The following is a 16,747-nucleotide window of genomic DNA, read 5'->3' as shown; positions in this document are numbered from 1 at the left end:
CCCCTCCCCACCCCTGCCGTGGGCGGCCTGGGCGTTAGGGCCCCCAAATCCCACAAACCAGAGTCTGGCCAACGGGAGGTTCCTGAGCCAGAGGGGCAGAGCCAGCTGGGCGTAGCCGGTGAGAGCCACGGAGGCCGCCTGGAGCAGGTGGCAAGGTGGGGCCCAGCAGGACTGTGGGAGGCGATGGGGCCACAGGGGAAGGGACTTCCCAGCAGGCAGCTCTGCAGAGGCCCCAGGCCTCCTCCTTTCCAGGAACGGCAGGGGGAGGGGGGAGGAGGCACTGCCTGCCCCCAGGTGCGGCTCCCCGCCCCCAGCAGCCAGGTGGCAGCGGCCCCTCCCCTCCCCTCGCTGGTTCCTTAACCAGCTTCCCCTGCAAAGAATGAGGTCAAGCCTCAACCATCCAGCAACAACGGGGCAAGATCCTAGCAAGAACGGGCCGGGCTAGGGGGCGCAGAGGTCAGGGGGAGCTCCAGCCAGGGCGGCTGCAGCCTGCAGTGGTCAGGGGCACCCAAGGCCCCTCCCCACCTGGCCAGCAGCCCAGACACCTTCCCCACCCAGCTGGGATTGGACGCTGGCCCACAGGCAGCCCCACATAGCCTGGGGGTGTGGCCAAGGCTGGGCGTGAAGGGAGTGGACATTTCCCAGGCAGGAAGACTGGGAATGAGCCCAGAGTTCTGGGACCCTGCTTCCAGGGACCCCCGGCCGCTCCCCTCCCCCGCCCCTCCCCCTCTGGCCTCTGTGTCCTCGGATCTGGGGCTCCCTCCCAGCGATGGGAGGCACGTACCCCCACCCCAGCCCTCTCGGGTGCAGGAAGCCAGGGCTGGTTTGGGGGTGTCTTTGGGAAGGTTCCAGGGGCCTGCAGGGCAGAGGAAGGGGAGAGCAGCATCTGGGGTGCAAAGCCCCTACCGCACCCTTTCTGAGCTCAGGTCCATCCCTGCCAAGTCCCTGCTGGGCCCCAAGCCCCTGTAGTGAGAGGGTGGGGAATGAGGCTGCAGGTGTGACCCGGGGGTGACCTGCCAGAGGCGTGGCCAGAGGTGTTTGTGCAGAGCCCACGTCCACCCAGGCACCCCGAGGGGCAAGGCTATGCCAGCCGCAGGCGGGGACTCCAGGCCAGGCCCGGGAGCGGATCAGGCCTCACTGGACACCGGGCCAGCAGGGGAACGCGTCAAACATGGTGTCCGCCCCTGCAGAATGGACAAGGAGGCCGGGCCATGCGGACCTGGGGACCCAGGACAGCCCGAGAGCCCCTTCGTTCACTGATTGGGCAAAGGTTTGCCCAGGGCCTCTGATGAGCTGGGCTGGGCAGGGATAGAGAGACGGGGTCAGGGGAGTGAGGGCCTGAGGAGCCAGGAGGGGTCGGGGGTGAGCAGCAGGGCCCAGCGGGTGGCAGGGCCACTGGGGAGGAGGTCGGGCTCCCGGTGCTGGACCTCCAGGAGACGAGCGTTGCTGCAGATGTCGGGTGTGCGAGCGGCCAGCGAGCCTGGCACAGGGGCTGCTCTGTCTCCAGAAAAGCCGGCAGGAGGGCTTTTTTTTTTTTTTTTTTAACAAAGTGTGTGTATGTGTGTGTGTTTTAATTTGAAAATCAGAGTTACAGAGAGAGAGAGAGAGAGAGGTCTTCCATCCATTGGTTTACTCCTCAAGTCGCTGAAACCCACAGCTGACAGGCCAAAGCCAGGAGCCAAGAGCTTCTTCTGGGGCTCCCACATGGGTGCAGGAGCCCAGAAACTTGGGCCATTGTCTGCTGCTTTCCCAGGCCATTAGCAGGGAACTGGATGGGAAGTGGAGCGGCCGGGTCTTTAACCAGTGCCCATATGGGATGGCGGTGCCACAGGCAGCGGCTTTACCGGCTACGCCACAGCGCCGGCCCCAGGAGGACTCCATAAAGAAGCAAAGGGGGCCGGCGCCGTGGCTCAACAGGCTAATCCTCCGCCTTGCGGCGCCGGCACACCGGGTTCTAGTCCCGGTCGGGGCACCGATCCTGTCCCGGTTGCCCCTCTTCCAGGCCAGCTCTCTGCTGTGGCCAGGGAGTGCAGTGGAGGATAGCCCAAGTGTTTGGGCTCTGCACCCCATGGGAGACCAGGAGAAGCACCTGGCTCCTGCCATCGGAACAGCGCGGTGCGCCGGCCGCAGCGTGCTACCGCGGCGGCCATTGGAGGGTGAACCAACGGCAAAAGGAAGACCTTTCTCTCTGTCTCTCTCTCTCACTGTCCACTCTGCCTGTCAAAAAAAAAAAAAAAAAAAAAAAGAAGCAAAGGGATGGGGCTGGCCTTGTGCCGTGGCATGAAAAGCTGCTGCCTGCAGTACCAGCATCCCATGTGAGTGGCGCAGGCGTGGCCCAGGCGTGGCACCATGTGTGAAGGGCACTGGCTTCCGGGGACGTCCTGCTGCATCTCTGTCTCCCGTGAGGGAGACACAGAGACCGGCCCTTCCGTGACAGGCACAGGGGGCCGTGGTGCACCTGAGAGTGGAGCTGAGGAGGTGGGGGGGACCCGGCTCTGGGCAGACCGGGGGCTATTTCCCTGTTCTGCAGGGGTTGGGGTCCGACCAGGGGCCACCCCCAAAGTGAGCAGAACCCCAAGGCGGGTGGGGCTGCCAGGGACCAGGGCTCGTCCAGGGCTGGGTGGGGGGCATGTGGGGGTCATTCCCGTCCTGGGGGGTCCTGGAGGCCCCTCCACCAACTTCCTCCCGTCCTCTGTGGAGTGGGGGCAGGGACCAGCGCTGAAGGTGGATTAGTTCACAGCAGCAAAACATGGTCCCAGCTAGGTCGGGAGACGTGATGCCCCCACCATCCCCAGCCGGGCCACGCGCGTCCATCCCAGGACAGTCCCCACTGCCCCCAGCCGGGCCACGCACGTCCATCCCAGGACAGCCCCCACCGCCCCCAGCCAGGCCACGCAGTGTCCATCCCAGGACAGCCCCCACCGCCCCCAGCCAGGCCACGCAGTGTCCATCCCAGGACAGCCCCCACCGCTCCGAGCCGGGCCACGCGCGTCCATCCCAGGACAGCCCCCACCGCCCCCAGCCGGGCCACGCGCATCCATCCCAGGACAGCCCCCACTGCCCCCAGCTGGGCCACGCGCGTCCATCCCAGAACAGCCCCCACCGCCCCCAGCCGGGCCACGCGCGTCCATCCCAGGACAGTCCCCACCACCCCCAGCCGGGCCACGCGCGTCCATCCCAGGACAGCCCCCACCGCCCCCAGCCGGGCCACGCGCGTCCATCCCAGGACAGCCCCCACCACCCCCAGCCGGGCCACGCGCGTCCATCCCAGGACAGCCCCCACCACCCCCAGCCGGGCCACGCGCGTCCATCCCAGGACAGCCCCCACCACCCCCAGCCGGGCCACGCGCGTCCATCCCAGGACAGCCCCCACCACCCCCAGCCGGGCCACGCGCGTCCATCCCAGGACAGCCCCCACCACCCCCAGCCGGGCCACGCGCGTCCATCCCAGGACAGCCCCCACCACCCCCAGCCGGGTCACGCGCGTCCATCCCAGGACAGCCCCCACGGTTCCCAGCCGGGCCACGCGCGTCCATCCCAGGACAGCCCCCACGGTCCCCAGCCGGGCCACGCGCGTCCATCCCAGGACAGCCCCCACCACCCCCAGCCGGGTCACACAGTGTCCATCCGAGGACAGCCCCCACGGTCCCCAGCCGGGCCACGGAGCGTCCATCCCAGGACAGCCCCCACTGGCCCCAGCCGGGTCACACAGTGTCCATCCGAGGACAGCCCCCACGGTCCCCAGCCGGGCCACGCGCGTCCATCCCAGGACAGCCCCCACCGCCCCCAGCCGGGCCACGCGCGTCCATCCCAGGACAGTCCCCACCATCCCCAGCCGGGCCACGCGCGTCCATCCCAGGACAGTCCCCACCGCCCCCAGCCGGGCCACACGCGTCCATCCCAGGACAGCCCCCACCACCCCCAGCCGGGTCACGCGCGTCCATCCCAGGACAGCCCCCACCGCCCCCAGCCGGGCCACGCGCGTCCATCCCAGGACAGTCCCCACCATCCCCAGCCGGGCCACGCGCGTCCATCCCAGGACAGTCCCCACCGCCCCCAGCCGGGTCACACGCGTCCATCCCAGGACAGCCCCCACCGCCCCCAGCCGGGTCACGTGCGTCCATCCCAGGACAGCCCCCACGGTCCCCAGCCGGGCCACAGAGCGTCCATCCCAGAACAAGCCCTTGTTCCCGGAGTCCACGTCTGGTTTTCTGGGATCATTGAAGGCGGGCTGAGCACGAAGGTGTGGCCCCCCACGTTCACAGGACGACTGGGAACAACTGGAAACCTCTTCCCCCTCCCTCGCAACGCGGGGAGACTGGGGCTGTGCGGGTAGCACAGGTCCCCGTCCGTGTGTGTGACCTGGGGCTCAGCTGAGACACAGCTCCATCCAGCTCCCGCCCCTTCTCAGAGCCCTGGGGACGGGGTCAAGCTAACGGAGACCAGGAGTGCCCTGGCCAGCCGCTGCCAGCCTGCAGCTGTCCCCAACACCGGTCCCTCTGTGCCTCCCCACAGCACCACCCCACGGCGGATGGGGTTCCTCCTTGTGCCTCTCGACCCGGATTCAGTGAAACAAGCAATCAGCAAACCAAGATGCCTGTTCGACTTTGAATGTCGGCTCAACAGCGAATGAATTCTTCCTTTAAAAAAAAAAAAAAAGATTTATTTAGGGGCCGGCGCTGCGGCGCAGTGGGTGAAGCCGCCATCGGCAGTGCCCGTATCCCATATGGATGCCGGTTCGAGTCCCATCTGCTCTGCTTTGTATCCAGCTCCCTGCTAATGGCCGGGGAAAGCAGTGGAAGACGGCTCGCGTGCTTGGGCTCCTGCACCCTCATGGGAGACCAGGAAGAAACTCTTGGCTCCTGGCTTTGGATCGGCCCAGTTTTGGCCATTGTGGCCATCTGGAGAGCAAACCAGCAGATGGAAGATTCTCTGTGTCTCTGTAACCCTGACTTTCACATAATTAAATCTTTAAGAAAAAATTTTTTTTGACAGGCAGAGTTAGACAGTGAGAGAGAGAAACAGAGAAAGGTCTTCCTTCCGTTGATTCACTCCCCCAAATGGTCGCCACAGCCAGCGCTGTGCCAATCCGAAGCCAGGAGCCAGGCGCCTCTCCTGGTCTCCCATGGGGTGCAGGGCCCAAGCACCTGGGCCATCCTCCCCTGCACTCCCGGGCCACAGCAGAGAGCTGGCCTGGAAGAGGGGCAACCGGGACAGAATCCGGCGCCCTAACCAGGACTAGTCAAAAATCTTTAAAATTCTGGGGGGTGAACCAACGGAAGGAAGACCTTTCTCTCTGTCTCTCTCTCTCACTGTCTAACTCTATCTGTCAAATGAATAAATTTAAAAAATATTTAAAGTTGGTTATAGATTTAAAATTTTAAATCTTTTCTTAAAGATTAAAAAAGGTTTATTTATTATTTGAAAGCCAGGGTTACAGAGAGGGAGAGAAATCTTCCATCTGCTGGGACCCAAGCACTTGGGCCATCCTCCACTGCCCTCCCAGGCCACAGCAGAGAGCTGGACTGGAAGAGGAGCAACCGGGACTAGAACCCGGTGCCCATATGGGATGCCAGCACTGCAGGTGGAGGGTTAACCAAGTGCGCCATGGCGCCGGCCCCCAGAGAGGGAGAGAAATCTTCCATCTGCTGGGACCCAAGCACTTGGGCCATCCTCCACTGCCCTCCCAGCAACATGCGCAGGGCGGCCGAGACTGGGCCTGGCGTCCATGTGGGATGCCGGCATCAGCGGCGGCCCCGGAATAAATGCTTCTTAGTACGAATCCATCCCACCCGCGTGCTGGGCACACTAAGACGCGGTCTGCAAACTTCGCGTCCTGCAATGAGCCTGGAGACCCCGTGCACCCTCCCCCCAGGGGCACCGGGCCGGGAAGGTTCCCCACCGTTGTCGCTGCCAGGGGCTGGAGCGGCTCCTCCTCTGCCTCCCGCTTTGTGGTTCTGTGATTGGCAGCGGAAGGTCGCCAGCGAAGCTGCAGAGGGAGCCCTGCGCGCCGTGTGTGTCTTCATCAAGGCCGTGGCCGGAGCCCCAGGAGCAGAGCAGCGGCTCAGAGTCAGGGTCAGCCCCTCTCTGGTCCTCTCGGGACGCCTGGCAGCGGGGACGGAGTCATCGCTTGGGTTTGGGGCCCAGCAGCCCCGTTTATTCCCGGTAGTCTTGCTGCAATGGGTTCTTGGTGTTTCACAGTTAGTGTTGCAGAATTAGGACAATGTTCAGCTACTAATGGGATTATTATTTTGGTTTGTGTGTGTTCAAAGCCATGAAAATAAAATTGACTCCCAACAATGCAACTACACTTTTCTGTCCCTAACGCTGCCTGTGGGTAACAAACAGGCGGGGGCCCGGCTCTCAGTCCCGGCGACTTCAGAAACGTGAAGCAACTTCTTCAGGGGCGCCTGGGGAGCCAGGGACCTGACACCTCCAAGGCCCAGTGCCCTGGGGCGTGGACCAGGCGGACGGTAGGCCCTGAGCCTCGGAATGACCAGGCCCGCGGGCGGGGGTCCCTGGGAGTCTCAGGGGTGCCAGGACAAGGCGGCGACCACCACAGGAAGGGGTTCTCGCAGCTCTAGGGGCTGGAAGCCGGGGCGGGGGCTGTCAGGCCTCCCCCAGCTCCTGGGGGCTCCGGGCGCTGCGTGGTTCTGCCTGGCCGTTGTGTGTCTCTGCTCCTACCTTCTCTTCCAAGGACAGCCTAATCCGAGACACCTCGTTTGCAGACCCTCAGCTTGGGTTTGTCCAAGAAACTTTTTCCACGTGAGGCCACACGAACAGATTCTGAGCGACAGCTCCTTGGGGCTGGGGGACCAGTCCCACCCACCCCAGGAACATCGTCCTCACCACCGTCATTGTTACCCGCCTGGGGGAGGAGATGGGGAGTGCCAAAGCACCAGCCCAGAGAGTGGGATCCAACAGGAGACGGCCGCAGGGGACCGTGTCCCCCTTGGCCATGCTGGGGCACCTCCAAGGCTGAGGTCGTGGAAAGGCGGGGGCCCACCTGTCCAGCCACCAACCCCCCACCCACACACATCCCCGCGTGGGAGACAGGCTCTTCCATCGCCTGCCTCATTGCTGCTTCGGGCTGTAGGTCCTGCGGAATGTTCTGGAACCAGGCGGCATGGTGACCAGGGCTACAGCACGGGCGAGCCCTGGAACCGACGCTCTCGGTGAAGAAGGCAGACACAGGAGGCCTCGTGCGCGGGACCCCACGGAGAGGAGGCGTCCAGGACAGGTTTGTGTGTGTTGTCGGGGGCTGGGGGAGGGGCATGGCTGAAAGGCACAGAGCCTGGTGGCAAAGACACTGCCCATGCCCCTCACTGGAGTCCTGAGTTCGAGTCCCCACACGGCTTCCAGTGCCAGCCTCCTCCTAACTTAGAGCAGCGATGGCTCAGGAACTTGGGCCCCGGGGCCACCTGCCCAGCCGCGGGGGTCGGCAGGCCGCCTGGGGCAGTGATCCAGGGCACGGAAGATGTCTCTGTCTCTCTGCCTTGCAAACAAAATGAAAATAAAGAGCAGAAATTTTAAAAATAAATAATCAGAAGATGAAGAGGCCCTTTGGAGACAAGGACGCTGCTCTCCCGTTGGCTGTCGCGACGGTTGCGTAACCGTGTGTGCACGAGTTGTGTGCTTCCCATGGGTGGCTGGAGCCGCCTGTGGCCGGGTCTCAGGAAAGCCGGGGACGTGAGGAAGGCCGGAGGTGGCCCCCTGCTGCCCTGCCCCTGGAGCCCTGGAGAGCGCCCGCACCTGGTGGCTGGGCAAACCCAACACAGCCGCCGCTGGCTGCCGCTTCTTGCTTGTGGGTCGCTTGTGCTGTGCCTTTGCCCGGTGCTACATGACAGCCCACGGACCCTTCCTGGCCAGACACCAGCTCCAGGGCTGCCGGGAGAAGGACCAGCAGGTGGGGCACAGGGACCTGGCGGCTGCGGCTGCCTGCACAGACCCCCTGCCCGCCTGTGTGGGGGTGGAGGAGGGGGTCGGCTGGGACTAAGGGCCCTGGGGGCGGTCCACAGGCCATTTCACACGGGATGCTGCTGCTCCTGGCTCCTGGCTTCAGCCTGGCCCAGCCCTGGCCCAGCCCTGGCCTTTGGGGTCATTTAGGGAGTGAACCAAGGGATGGAAGATCTCTCTCTCTGTGTGTAACTTGGCCTTTCAAATACGTCTTTTAAAAATTTAACTTTAATTTTAGAATGTAGAAGGGAGATGGCACAGCTGTCCCGGGGCTGGCGCAGGCCGCCGAGGGCGGAGGGCGGGGCCTGGCCATGCTCGCCGCAGGCACCAGGCGGGCGAGCCCAGGGTCCGTTCGCAGGTGGGTGGTCTCTCTGTGGCGTGGAAGGTCCTGAGACAGAAGGGAGTCCGGACCCCTGCTGCCCACGGACGGCCTTGGCAGACCCCAGCTGTGCGCCGGCCACACGGAGACTGATTCTGTGTGGAGTCCCCTCACGGAGGCCCCGCAGGTGTCGAACTCACGGACACAGAAGGGGGAGTGGCGGGGCCGCAGGGGCTGGGGCGCCTCGTGGGGCGAGCTTCCGTGACAGTTCTGGATGTGGCTGCACTTACAAATGGGGGACTTGGCGAATCCCATGTGACCTGGTGATGGTGGGAGGGTGCGGGGGCCGCAGCCCCGGCTGGGATGGTCGGAGGAGCCAGTTTCCCATCGCCCAGAAGTCAGGCTCAGGGGAGCCGCTGCCATGCCTGGGGCCACTAGAGGGCGACCTTCATGACCCAGGCGTGTGGCTAACGGCACGCAGTGCCTCGCACGGCACAGTGAGAGAGGCAGGCCACGGGGTGCACGGGGCCCCAGGGCGTGCCTGTGTGTCACCTGGGCCCTGTGCCCACTGCCCAGCGGCCTGGCTTCTGAGGCCAGCAGTGGAACAGACTTGTAAGCTGGGGGTGGCGCAGGGTGAGGGGTGGCCCCGGGCAGGGAGGACCCCAGAGAAGAGGGGAGGCAGGAGTGGAAGGGTGCTCCGGGGGCCCCACTCGCCTGCTGCTGCTCCGGGCATCGTGTGTGGTGTGAGAGGGAGCGCCAGGAGACCCAGGCCTGTGGATTCAACCTGCCGCTCACGGAGGAACTGAAGCCCAGAGCTGTGCGGGAGGCCACAGCCGGGACCCGAGCTCAGGGAGGGGCGGCAGGGCCTGGGCTCCATGATGCTAAGGGGCCCTGCCCCCAGGGACGAGCTGCTGCCTGGTGCCACGGCTGGGGTGACCGAGCCAGCCCTGTGTCAAGGGACACAGACAACAGGGTCCTCGTTGGGGGCCTTGGCATGTGGCCACAGGGCCTTTGTGTCCACCTTGTGGGCTTCTGCGATGCCTTCTGGAAAGTTCTCTCTCCCCTCACCACACACTTGTCTTCCCATCCTCTCCTGCGCAGGCCCAGCCTCAGGGGCCTCCAGAGGTGCGGGGGTCCCCAGGCTCAGAAGGACCCCTGCTGGGCCTAGCAGTCAGGCCCCTGATCCCGCACTGGGCCCCAGATGGCACAGCCAGTGTCTGTCGGGTCGCAGGTGCAGCACACAGGAAAGGAGGTCGTGGGAGGGGCCGGGCTCCTCGGGGCCTCCCCATACCCCCAGTCCTCCCGCACCAGGGTCAGGGCCTCAGCCTAAGCTTCAGGGCGAAAGCCTCTGTCCCTGGCTCCCCGTCAAGGGGACCTCACAGGGATGCACAGTGGCAGAGCCCCAGCAGCCTCCCCCCGCCCCGGGGACGCGTGACTCCCAGCTGGCACCTGGGCTGGGGACCTGCCCTCTGCCCAGCCCGCTGCCAGGGTGAATGGCCTTTGGGGCAGGCAGTGTTCTGGGAACAGGCCGTGTCCTGGCCAGCGGGCAGCCAGAGCCAGAGCCAGAGCCCAGCCAGAGGCCTCTCCAGGCTCCTCCCCGGGTCCTCCCGGGCTCTCTTAGGTGCGAGGACGCTGTGGCCACTCCCACACCACCCTAGGTGGCCTCAGGGGGTCACCGCTGCACCTCAGCACCGTGCGCCCTGGCTGTGGCCCTGGCACCTCGCTCACTCTGTGCTTTGAGAACTCGCCCAGGCCTGCGGGCGGCCGAGACATACGTCAAAGGGCCGAGAGCACCACGCCAGCCCACGTCATCCGCCCCTGCACGCGGTGTCACCCGAGGCACAGGGCGACCGCGAGGGACAGCCTGCTGGGGGTCAGCTGGTCCCAGCTGGGTCCTCTCCTGGGGGCGGGGGAGCCTCCTCAGGGACCCTGCCCCACGCAGTTCCCTCCAAAGAGGACTTGGTGTCTGCTTGTGTGTCTGGCCTCTGAGGGAGCCCACGACAGGGTGAGCCGGCCCCCTTGGTTTCTGGAATGTTCTGCATAAGACAGCACTAATATTGAAGCCAAATTTGCCTCCGTATTTGGTGACCCTTCTATCTGGGGTCTGCACGCCCGGTCATTGTCAGCTTTGTCCCCTGAGCCCGGGGATCCTGTGCCGTCACCACCCTGCCAAGGCCCAGTCCGGACCTGAGCCAGGCCTGCAGGCCACAACAGGAGGGTGGGCCTGAGAGGGGCCCGGGGCTGGGGGTCTTGACCTTCAGTGTGGGGTACGTGATGCGGACGGGGGCTGTGGGGGAGAGCACGCAGCACCCATGCCCTGTGCTGGTCGGACACGGTGGGGGGAGCGGGAAGGGGACAGCAGGACTCTGGGAGGCCGCACGGCCTGGGGAGCAGCGGCAGCAGGCGGGAGACCGCTGTCCCTCCGCGAGCGGGGCTCCTCCGGCCGACCTCGACCCCTGAGTGCGCCCCCTGCAAGGCCAAGTGCCGGGCGCTGAGTCCCCGAGTCGGAAGTTCATGGTGTCTGGGGTGGCTTCAGGGAGGTCAGAGGGCTTGGAGAGTGGACACCTGCGGAGGAGACACTGAGCCCGCGGCCGCACCCCTCACCGCAGGACGCCTGCGCCCATGTGCAGGTGGCAGCGGCCGGGGCTGCGCTCACACACACCAGCCTCCTCACCGTGCTCCTTCCAACCTGCCTGGTCTCGCACAACAGGAAGCCGACCGAGGCAGCCAGAGCGCAGGCGGGGGTCTCGCTCCTGAAAGCACGGAGAGGATTGGAGGAGAAAGGCCGGGACCCCTTCGCCCTCAGGGTGGGGCGCTGGGCTGAGCTGATGGCTTGCGGGGACCAGAAGGGCTGCCCGCGGCCACACTGCTTTGTCCTCACCTGCGTTTGCTGTGACCAGCGCCCACTGCGTGCAGCCCTCTGAGTTCTTAGTTTTGCGAGAGCCGCTTACGTGCCTGGGAAAAACCTGCCCGTTGGGCGGCCCTGCCTGGCGCGGTGACGCTGTGACTTCAGGCGCAGGTTCCGGAGGCTCCTGGGGGACTCAGGCAGGGGCAGGTGGGCGGAGGCCCCACCCGGAGACCCCACCATGAGCCTGGGACTGCCGGTATTTTGGTATGAAATCAGATTATAGGTCTGGCGTTGTAGCACAGTGGGTGCAGCCATGGCCTGGAGCGCTGACGCCCGCATGAGCGCCAGTTTGAGTCGCTGCTCCGCGTCCAATCCCACTCCCTGCTAATGCGTCTGGGATAGCAGTGCTTGGATCCCGGCCACTCACGTGGGAGACCCGGATGGAGTTCCTGGCTTCTGGCTTCAGCCTGGCCCAGCCATTTGGGGAGTGAACACTCTCTGTAACTCTGCCTTTCAAATAAATAAATATTTTTTTAAAAAAATAAAAATAAAGTCTGTGACAGAGTTATGGAGAAAGTCAGGCGGGGTGGGTGCTTGGCACAGTGCTGAAGATGCTGTTTGGGAAGCTGGCACTGTGGCACAGTGGGTAAAGCCACCGCCTGCAGTGCCAGCATCCCATATGGGCGCCAGTTCGAGTCCCGGCTGCTCCACTTCCAATCCAGCTCTCAGCTGTGGCCTGGGAAAGCAGTAGAAGATGGCCCAGGTCCTTGGGCCCCCGCCCCCATGTAGGAGACCAGGAAGAATCTCCTGGTTCCTGGCTTTGGATCGGCTCAGCTCCGGCCATTGCTGCCAGTTGGGAAGTGAACCAGCAAATGGAAGACCTCTCTCTCTCTCTCTCTCTCTCTCTCTCTCTGCCTCTGTCTCTCTGTAACTCTGCATTTCAAATAAAGAAATAAATAGCTAACTAAAATAAAAAAGATGCTGTTTGGGGGGCCAGCGCCATAGCAGTGGTCTCAGTGACGCCGGTGTCTCAGATGGGCACCAGTTCCTGGCTGCTCCACTTCCGATCCAGCTCTCTGCTAACACACCTGGGAGGGCAGCGGAAGACGGCCCAGTGCTCAGGCCCCTGCACCCACAAGAGAGACCTGGAAGAAGCTCCTGGCTCCTGACTTCAGATCAGCCCAGCTCCAGCCATTGCAGCCAACTGGGGAGTGAGCCAGCGGATGGAAGACCTCTCTCTCTCTCTCTCTCTTTCTCTCTCTCTGTAACTCTGACTTTCAAATAAATAAATAAATCTTGAAAAAAAAATGCTGCCTGAGACAGGTGCCCACCGAATCGCAGTGCCTGGATTCGAGTCCCAGCGCCAACCTCAGCTCCAGCTCCCTGCGGATGCACGTGGGCCTCTGCCACCCGCGTGGAGCTCCTGGCTTCAGCCTGGCCCGGCCCCAGCTGCCGTGGGTATTTGAGGAGCGAACCAGCAGAGGGAAGATCTCTCTGTGTCTGTCTCAGGCTGTCTGCCTTTCAAATAGACTTGAAATAAGCAAATAAATAAACAGAAAGAAAAGACAGAGCAAGAGAACGCAAGGAGAGATGGACGGGGAGCTACTTGGTCCGGAGGTCGGGCCAGGCCTGGTCCGTGGGGCCTCCTGGGAGCAGGGCCTGAGTGGGCTCACAGGGGACAGGGTGAGTGAGGGCGAGTGGGCTACGGGGATGAGGGTACTCGCAGGTGCCGAGGGAAGACAGAGGGAGGAGAGGGCAGAGCTGAGTGTGGAAGGAGCCAGAGGAGCTCGGGGGGTCTGGAAGGGAGGTGAGAGGACCCCAGGAGTGCTCTGAGCGTCTCCCTCGGGACTCGCTGCCCACGGGCCCCTCAGAGCCTGCAGAAGTCCGGGGACAATGCCAAGGGCTCCGGTCTGAGCCAAGGATTTGTCTGGGAGTCGCTGTGTGGAGCGGGGGACCCTCAGGGGGCAGGCTGCCCTGCAGGCACTAGTGAGACCCCCCAGAGGCAGATGTCCGGGACCCCTGAGCGAGTAGATGCAGGGCTCGGGGGAGCAGTTGGCTGGATGGGGATTTGGGGTCCATCCACTCAGCCTGCCGATGCATCCGAGGCCAGAGGGCGGACGGGACACCCGGGGATGAGCCCGGGCAGCAGGGCGCCCCACGGGTGAGTCAGGGTGCCGGGAAGGCAGGGGCACGGCTGGGTCTTTGTCCTTGCTCAATGAATGGGAAGGGCAGGGAAGGCGTGAGGAGAGAGTAGTCCCTGAGGGTGTGGCGGGGTCACGGGGCAGTGAGCGGATGAAGGAGCCAACTCGGGATGGGAGCAGAATTCCCGGGGAACTATGGACCCCAGATCTCTAGGAAAGCCCAGGCGGGCGGGGCGCAGGGTGGAGCTGGCCGCCGGAGTCAGTGCCTGGGGCCAGCTGGTCACCCTGGTGCCATCGGCGCCCTCCTTACAGTCCCAGGTGTCAGTCCTGCCCCTGGCTCCAGGCCCCTGGGGGTGTGGGTCATTGGCAAGGCTGCACGTGGCACCACCGCCTCCTGCTGCTAGGGGAAGTAGGGTCGCTCCCAGGTACCCGAGCAGGCGGGAGTTCACATCGACACAGGCTCACCGGCTCCTCACTGCGGCCAGCCTGGCCCTGCCCACCGTGCTCTCCCAGCTCAGGGGTCGCTCAGACCCCAGGCCTCCACCCCTCTCTCCCTGCCTTCCAGGTTCACTCCAGCGGAAGGCCCGTCAGCCCTGCCCTCGCTGTAGGACCAGGCACCTGCACATCGCCTCCCCCTGCAGGGCTGTGCAGCCACACACCTAACTTTGCTCTGACCCCTGGTCAAGGACAGAGGAAACCTGTTTGTGTGACGTCGAGGATGGCAGGGGTGCGTGCTGTGGCACCGCGGGTTAGGCTGCCTCTTGCAGCGCCGGTTCAAGTCCCAGCTGCTCCACTTCTGATCCAGCGCCCTGCTGATGCCCCCTGGGGAAGCTTGGGCCCCTGCACCCACGGGGGAGACCCGGATGGAGTGGCTAGCTTCCAGCTTTGGCAGCATGGCCGTTGCGGGCATTTGGGGAATGAGGGACCCAGCAGATGGGCGCTCTCTCTGCCTCTTTCTGTTTCTCAGCCTCTACCCCCTGCTCAGTAAAAGCCACCAAATTCAGAAAGTGCTGGGCGAGTCAGCCGCTCTTCAGGGCGGGCGACGCACTCAGACGGTAGGTGCTCGTCGGCGGGAGCCTGGGAGCCGACTCAGCCTCTCGGGCACTCGGGGGGAAGCAGAGGGCTTCAGAGATGGGCCCCAGAAGCCAGGCCACGGACCAGCGGGCAGCGCAGCTCACACGTCCAGCCGCTCACTCCGGGGGACGCGCCCTGAGCCGGTGTCATTGTCATCCCATCTGTGTTCTCTCCCTGCACACCGCGAGGGTCTCCTCCCAGCACGAATCGGCACCCACAACTCCTTCTCTGGGCTCAGGTTGGGGGGGCACCGCCACACTGCTGCCCTCCGGCCACTCGGGCCTCGAAGGTGCACCACCCAGGCTCAGGAGGCTGGGTCCCCTCCTGCCTTCTCCCCTCTGTGAGTGTAACCCCACCCTGCCCGGCCTGGTGGAAGCCTGAACGTTCTCGCACCTGCTGTGCCAGCTTCGTCCTCACCCTTGGCACTGGTGACCCCCCTGTGCCGCTCCTGGCACTCCTGGCAGAGTGGCCCAGCCAGCCACGCTGGAGGCTGCTGCCTGAGCCGGGGGGAGTCCTGAAACAGGCAAGGAGCCCGTGTTCTAAAATGGCTCTTTTTTTTTCCCCCAACAGATAGAATGACGCCAGGCCCTCTTACCTCCCTTGTTTGTGCTTCCCTGGCTCTCTGGGTGCCCACCAAGACTACGCAGAATTTACAACAATGCGTCTTTGGCTCCGTAATCTGCCCTTCTGGGAAGTGTCTGGATAGTTAACCCTAGACAGGTGCAGAGTTGTGTGGGGCACGGTGGGTCTGGGCTCTGCCTGACACCCCCTCCCTGGAAGGGAGACTGAGGCACATCGGGGAGTTCTCCCTAGGATCGTCAGCTCTCTCGGGCTGGTCTACACTGACGCCAGACACTGGCTTCTTTTTATGTTTGCCAAACACCGCACTCAGCTCTTTTGCCAGTGATTGGTCTAGGGTGTCCGTGTGACCCAGGTCTTCCAGTAAAATGTGAAAGGCGGGGGTGGGGGGCGGTTGTCTCTGGAGGGCTTCTGAGAAGTTCGAAGAAAATGTGTTTTTTATGCGCTCCATTTCCTCCTGCTCAGTGCACGGTTAAGTGAGGGGCAATGCCTGGAGCTGTGGCAGCTGTCTGAGCCCAGGAGGAGCACCAGTGCTCACACCAGAGAGAGCAAAAGTCCAGCAACAATTTCCCTCGTGCAGGACTTTTTTTTTTTTTAAGATTTATTTATTTATTTGAAAGTTGGCGTTTCAGAGAGGGCAATGTGGAGGGAGGGGGGAGAGAGGTCTTCCATCCACTGGTTCACTCCCCCAAATGGCCACAACAACCAGAGCTGAGCCAGGCTGAAGCCAGGAGCCAGGCGCTTCCTCCGGGTCTCCCACGCGGGTGCAGGGGTCCAAGGACTTGGGCCATCCTCCACTGCACTCCCTGGCCACAGCAGAGAGCTGGATCGGAAGTGAAGCAGCTGGGACTCGAACCGGCAGCCATGGGATGGTGACGCTGCGGGCGGTGGCCTTACCGGCTATGCCACAGCACCAGCTCCTGGGTACAGGATTTTTAGTGCCCAAACTGGGACATTCCTGGGCTAATCAGGATGGTCGGTCACCCTAAATTGGGTCCTTTTGCCACCACCCTGGAGCAGCCCGCTGGCTCCTACTCCTGGTCCTTCTGTTGTGTGAGCTGATCGTCCGCGCGGCTAAAGTCCCTTCCACTGCCTGTGGCTGAAATCACAGGGGCGGGGGGCGCACGGGTCCCCCCCTTTGCCGGTTACTGCACTCGCAGCCCCCCTCCCCCCTCCCGTCTGCTGGGGACGCCACGCTCGCCCTCAGCTTCCTCCCCAGGCTTCCCCTCGCATGCCCCGCCCTCCTCTGGGCACCCTCTGCCTCCCTGCCCCCACCAGGAGCTGGAAGCCTGGGGGGTGCACAGCCCCAGCCCCGGGGCCGGGCCTGGGCAGCTCGCGAGGACGTGGTTTAGGGAGCCCACACCTGGTGCAGTGGGCTCCTCAGTCCCAGGGCTGAGCCGCACGCAGCCGCTGGCCCCTGGGTGAATGGCCTCCAAGGCCCAGACTGCCCGCCGTGGAGCCAGCTCCCGTGTCCTGTCCCGCACCAGGCTCTCTCGGGGCCCGGCTCCTCCTGGCCGGGCCTCCCCCAGCTCTGGCTGTCCCTTGGCCTCCGGCCTGCGGTGCCTGGGCTCCGACCTTCGTCTTCTGCTCTGGGATAAGGGGACTCACCTTGATCCTGTTTCGGCTCCTCTAACTGCACTGGGGGCCGGGCGCACAGGACCACCCCCGGGGCAGTGGGGGGAGACAGGCGGAGAGGGGCAGGGGTCAGCCCGTGTCGGCCCCCAGGCTGAGCGAAGCTTGCTGGGAGTGTGTTGTGCCCTCTGGGGCCTCGGGGCTGGGGGTGGCTGGGCGCTGGCGGGCGGGGAGCCAGTGGGCTTCCAGGAAGGGAAG

Source organism: Lepus europaeus, chromosome 18 (assembly GCF_033115175.1).
Source record: "Lepus europaeus isolate LE1 chromosome 18, mLepTim1.pri, whole genome shotgun sequence".
NCBI lineage: Eukaryota > Metazoa > Chordata > Mammalia > Lagomorpha > Leporidae > Lepus > Lepus europaeus.
This window is presented reverse-complemented; position numbering follows the sequence as displayed.